Genomic DNA, 6,134 nt, shown 5'->3' with positions numbered 1-6,134 from the left:
GGAAGCCCTTGCTAGGAGCCAGAGAAAGAGGAAGTTCCCTCAGTGCTGAGCAGCCGGCTCCTCCCCCTGCCAAAACTTTAACTTCACATTTTCCCCATTTAAATCAGAATTGGTGATACCTATACAAGTGTGTAGTGTTTGAAAATTGAAAATCACATCGAAAAATAGCGATATTGTTGACTATACAAGGCAATGTCTTCAAATCGAGTAATGATGCGATGTGTGTGTGGTTAACCGTAACTACGCAGGAAGTGGTTTTATTTAAAAGTTTTTGTGCTCACCCCCACCCCCTCCTTTTTCTTCAGTTCTGAAATTAAACAGCATCCAACATAGGCCTACTCTTACGACATGTGACTTCACTGTTTTCCGTTTTTGCTGAAAGAGTCATTAACAGTAACAAGTTGATGGCAGTTTCAATAACAAGTCATCACGGAGAAAAGGTAAGTGAGTTTTAACTTTATGTTGAACATGAAATTTAAACTGGAAAACATTTGACAGATTATCCTAAGCTTTGGTGTGAACATACAAACATTTCTACAAAAATGTGATGTTTTCGCCTGTGATTGAAACGTAAGTTTGTTTCCTTTGGTGCAGGCAAGAATATTCTTTTCATATTTGCAGCTGTCAAATTCTCAGCTTCTTTATTGAGATATTATACTCGGATCCTTTACTCAGATTTCATAGTAAAATATTAAAGACAAAATAAGGTATATTTTTAGTTTGAAAGTGCTTTTTAAAAATAATTACTAGAGAAAATGTGAAAGTTTGCATTTTTAACTGGTTTTATAAAAATATGTACTATTTGAGATCCAGCAAATGAAAGAAAACAGGCATTTTAACAATAAGAAATAACATCTGGATTGCAATGTGAGAGATACTGTAAAGTGCTGTAATAAAGTTAGCACTAGAAACCCTTGAAAAGGTGTAGGTCATTAAATGAGTAGTTTATTAAATAGCTATTAAAAATCAGCAAAGTTTAAAATGCAAAAGAAAGCTCTGTACTGTGACATTTGGATGTATTTTTTTCTAAATTTTACTTAAGGTGTAAGTGAAATGAGTGCAAGTTTTATTTCATAAGCAAAACTGTATGTTTAAAGCAGAAGTCACAGCTGACTTCACCGAAGGTTACTTCTGGGGAAAGAGGCAAATTAGCGATATACTTTTCTTATTTATGTAATTATATAATTTTCCTTCCTTGAGATTTTCCAAAATAAAAACTCTAGTAATAAAAAGGTTTTCTTAATCATAAATTGACAAGAACTTTTATATTGACTTCTTGCTTTTAGAGAATGTCTGTGTGTGCTGTAACATATGTACAAAAAATATGAAAGTGTTGCTAATCTCAGAGACAAATACCTGAAATAAATCTGACTACAGATTTTTGAAAGAATTTTAATAAAAGCCCCCGATATGATCCACTCTTTTCTAATATTATTTTTATTGTGCTGTTGGATGGGGGAAGAGATGACCCCCACAACACCTATATTTTTGTGTTATTAAACATGGTCACAGGGTTGATAACTGGCAACAATTTTCTTGTCTTCTATTGAAAGACATATATAAATGTGTGTTTTTTTATATGGTCAAGTTAGCAGGAAATTATTAGGCATACTAGTACACTCCATTTTAAGACCTCTTCAATTGTCAATACTGAAGCTTGCTACTTGTTAACTTAAAATGATCATAAAAAAAACAAATTAAGACTTGGTGTTCAATACATTTTTTATTGTTAGAATGTAAGAAGACCTTGGTAATATGAATTTGCTTTGATATACTGATTAGCTTTTTAATTTGTTGCATTACCTCACAATGGAAAACATTATTTAAATCTGCCTTCAATATTGTGGTTCTGACCCTCGTATCTATAGAAGCTGTGTAATTCAGATAGTTTGAGTTGATATGTTATTACTTTATTTCATTTTATTATAAAAGAACATTGCATGAATAAACATATGTAATGCTTACACATTAGAACAAAATGAATATCCACATAAGCATTTGGTACTGAAAAAAAAAGGTCAGTATAGTTTTTTAGACTATGTAATATTTTAAAAACCAAATTCTCTGTAAAACAATGGTTTCTTGCAGAAACAATTAAAAATAAAAATAAAAACACTTTATGGGATATATGTAAAATTAAAAATTAATTAAACACAGCTTAGCATTCTAAAGCATAAAGAACAATAAGTAGTACTTATAGACATGTAAACTAAAATACACTCAGAATTGCTTGTAAAACAAGTAATGTATTATCTCTTGAATATACAGACCAAGTCTTAAGAAGCAATTCCAAATGAGTTACTGTATGTTACTATACTTTTATACATTTTAAGTGAATAAATAAGAAATGCATTTTGGTGAAATAACAGCAATGCAGAGGATCTCATTTGGAGAGTTAGTTCAAAACTGATTTATTAAAAGAATATCATTCTTTTCCACTTGGGGCCAGCACTCAGCAATAATCTGAAAGGAAACATGCTTTCATTAACATTCCTCCTCTTCTTTTTTAAGGGTCTGTTCTGGAGTGGCCTACTCTATCCCTAATTTAGAATACCCCAGCCTTGGTACCCAGAGGGATAGGCCTCACTTTGCTCATGCCATCCCACTCCCATTGTCCTTAAAGATCTACTCATCCTATTTCTCAGCATTGAGAGCTTCTGATGAAAGTTGTCCATGCTCACAGAAAAAGGTCATAGCGTTTTGTTTCTCTATTTTTTAGCCAGGCCACTGTTCTTCCTCCAACTAGAATTCTACTAAGGTCTCCCAGCAGACAGGATCCACAAGAACAGCTAAATGTTGAGGAATTCCATGTCAAGTGAGGCAAATGGGAAGCTAGGTTTTATGGCAGAAGTGTGTTTTGTGACTCATTGGTCCTGCCGTGGTATTTGAGCACAGAATTCCTAAGACTGTCCTCTATAAAGGGGCCATCAAAGAGATGTTTCCGTTGCTCTAGGTATTCCAGAAAAGACATACATATTTCTTGTGGTAGATGAAAGTTATATGTATTATATCTTCAGATAGTTTTGGTATTTTCATAAACTTGGAAAATATTTAGCATAATCAATTGCTTTATATATTTTTAAAAAATCATTTATCATCCTAAATTTAACCCTTTTAGTGACAGAAGCATAGATATAACGAAATAATTTTTATATAGCTGGACATTAAAATGTACTTGTGTCCTGCCTCTATTCCCAGTCAGGGCACATACCTGGGTTACGGGTTTCATCCCAGGTTGGGGAGCATAAAGAGGGCAACCAATCAATGTTTTTCTTTCACATCGATGTTTCTCTCCCCCCCTACTTTCTCCCTCTCTCCCTCCTTCCCTTGCTTTCTCTAAGCATTCCCTAGAGTGAGGGCTAAAAATAAGTAAGTAAGTAAGTAAGTAAGTAAATAAATAAATAAATAAATAAGTAAGTAAATAAAATGTACTTATATTCTAAATTTCAGTTATAGTAGACTTTCATTTACAAAGGGTTGAAAAATGAGTTAAAATTAGCCAACATGCTAGAGATAGGCAATGATTTATATAATTAAAATTTCCAAGGAGAGCAAAGTCAGGCATGGCTGTATCCAAGAGATCACACATAAATATCAGGATTCGTTCTTATTTTCTTTTTTCTATCAGCAGTTTCTTGTAGAAACTCACACTTAAATGACAAGAAAGTTTTAAGTTTACATCCAATCCTTTCAACAAACTCTGTTGCAAATTAATGCCTTTCCTGTAACACAAGAAAGGTCTCGGATTGAGATCTATTTGGACTGAATTTTGTCACATGACCATAGCTGAGCAGGTATTTGACTCAGGCACAGACACCCTGAGTGACCCTGAGTGACCAGGCCTAGGTCACCGGCCCACGCATGCATCGAGGAGCTACCTGTACCTGCAACACATGTTCTCTTAGCTGAAAAGAGGAGCTTCCACACAACAGAAATGAAAATGCTTTCCCCAGAAGAAAGGTGATTTCATTACTTGTAGTGAAAAGCACAGAACTCCCCAACACAGCCACATATATAGGCACATTTAAAAGCATTACTTACTTACATTGTCCAGACTCTATCATCAGAATGAAATACAGTATCAGTTTACAGGTAAGTTCGAATGACACAAGTGTTTCAATTAAACTGAAATTAAAATACTTTTAACCAGCTACTCCATGTATGAACCCCCTCCCCACAATATTTGTCATCTAGAACTTATAATCTAGCATGATTACTATTTTAATAATTATGATGCAAATAAAAATTTCTACGTGCCATAAAAGATACAAAAAATATTCTATCAGGGTTCAGAAATTCATCTAACATTTTTGTATTCTTGTTATGTCAGCCAAAAACTAGAGAATTTTGCAGATGTTGCTTCATTTGGTCATATCCTACCAGAAAAATCAGGACAGTTTTGGGGAAAACATTTGGAGTAGTTTTCAGACAAAGCTAGGACTTGGGAGATCAGAAACATTCCAAGTGACAGGAAGAGAATATGTCAAGGCACAAAAACATGGAGGAATATCAGAAAATTTCTGAGGAAGGATTACTTGTCTAGTTTTGTTGGCTAGAAGAATAGATAATGGTAGGAGGTAAGGCCAGAAACATAGTTTGAGATCCTAATAGAGTGGACTTGCTGAACAGATTATGACTAGGGATTGATTGTAAATAACAACAAGGTTGTTGAGCATGGAAAATACCTAATTGGATATGCACATTTTGCTTCTCAATGGGGTATTTAGCATCAGGATTTATTTGCTTCTTCCATATACCTCACTGTTGGTGACAAATGCATCAGGGAAGTTTATGGCAATGGTTGCAGTCACTGGAGAGGTATTCCTCAGAAATCAGGCGCTAGCTCATCTCCCCAAATGCTTTGAGGTTCTTAAAAAGGCTGCAATCATCTTTTTTTTTTTCTTTTCATTTTATGAAAGTCATTTTTATATGTAATTTTGTTTATTTTTAGTTTGAGAATAGGTGATAGATACAGTGAGGTCGTTCAAAATCAAAATAAAACAAATATAAAACTTTTAGAGAAAATTTTTCCCACATTCTAATTTTTATATACCACATTCATCCCCACCTTAACCAAACAGGCAACCACATTGTTTTTAAATCCTCATCTGAGGATATGTTTTCATTGAATTTAGAGAAAGAAGAAGGGAAAAGGGGAGAGAAAAATCGATGTGAGAGAGAAATATTGATTGGCTGCCTCCTGTACAACCCCAACCATGAATTGAACCTGCAACCTTTTGGCACACAGGATGATGCTCCAACCAACCGAGCCCCCTGGCTAGGGCGTCAACCACATTTTTAAACTCATGTCTTCCTTTATTATGTTTAAAGGTACCATACTGTGCATACTTTGCTTTTTTATTTAGTAATACCGTGGATATATTTCCATACTAAAAATAAATACAAACCTATATAATTCTCTTATTTTTTACAGCTGTACAATATTCCACTGCATGGATATATCACGCATAATTTCAGTCTCATTAAAAGTTTCACAGGCGTTTTCAATTTTTTGCTAATACATGAACGTTTTAATGTAATTGTGAACACTTGAAAATATATCTATGGAATGAATTTCCAGAAATACTATTTATTTAAAAACCAAGAGATAAAATAATTTTGATAGTGATTGCCAAACTCTTCTTCATGTTAGTTGTAACTTTTTGAACTTCCCCCAGCATGTAATGAGGATGCTGCTGGAAGCTCCTTAGCTTTCCCAACAGATTGTGTTGCCACACTTTTCAGGTTTTGCCAATCTGTACAAAACTGTATCTCAACAGTTTTATTTGATATTTCTGTTATGATGATTGGGGTTGAGCTTGATTTTAAAAGATTAAAGTTCTATTTGTCATTCTATCCTTTCTCAACTGTGTAATAAAGGATCAAAAGCATCAGTGAAGTTCAAGTCTTAGAATGAGATGTTAAAGGAAGTAAGGAATTGGGGTTAACATATGTAAAATACACTTTGTATAAAGCTTGAAATAGCAGTCACCAAAAAAATGGGATAAAATATAAATGTTTAAAGGAAGGAGAGGAGAAAAGGAATGCAAATAAATAAAATGAAGAAAAATATTCAGAAATGCAGCAAGGTCTCAGAGCATCCTCAGACAGCTGGGTATAATCACTAGCTCAGG

The 6,134-nt window shown here is 33.9% G+C and overlaps 1 protein-coding gene across 1 annotated transcript in view; it reads left to right on the top strand.

Moving 5' to 3' along the window:
* Window positions 1-212: 212 nt before the first annotated feature.
* The window catches only part of ARHGAP15 (Rho GTPase activating protein 15), a 676,830-nt gene continuing 670,908 nt past the window's right edge, over window positions 213-6,134 (top strand). The window contains exon 1 of the mRNA XM_081095909.1: window positions 213-440. The gene's annotated coding sequence lies outside the window, so the exon portion shown is untranslated. The remainder of the gene's footprint in view (window positions 441-6,134) is intronic.

Source organism: Myotis nattereri (genome assembly GCF_964212035.1).
Source record: "Myotis nattereri genome assembly, chromosome: 7".
Taxonomy (NCBI): domain Eukaryota; kingdom Metazoa; phylum Chordata; class Mammalia; order Chiroptera; family Vespertilionidae; genus Myotis; species Myotis nattereri.
This window is presented reverse-complemented; position numbering and strand designations above follow the sequence as displayed.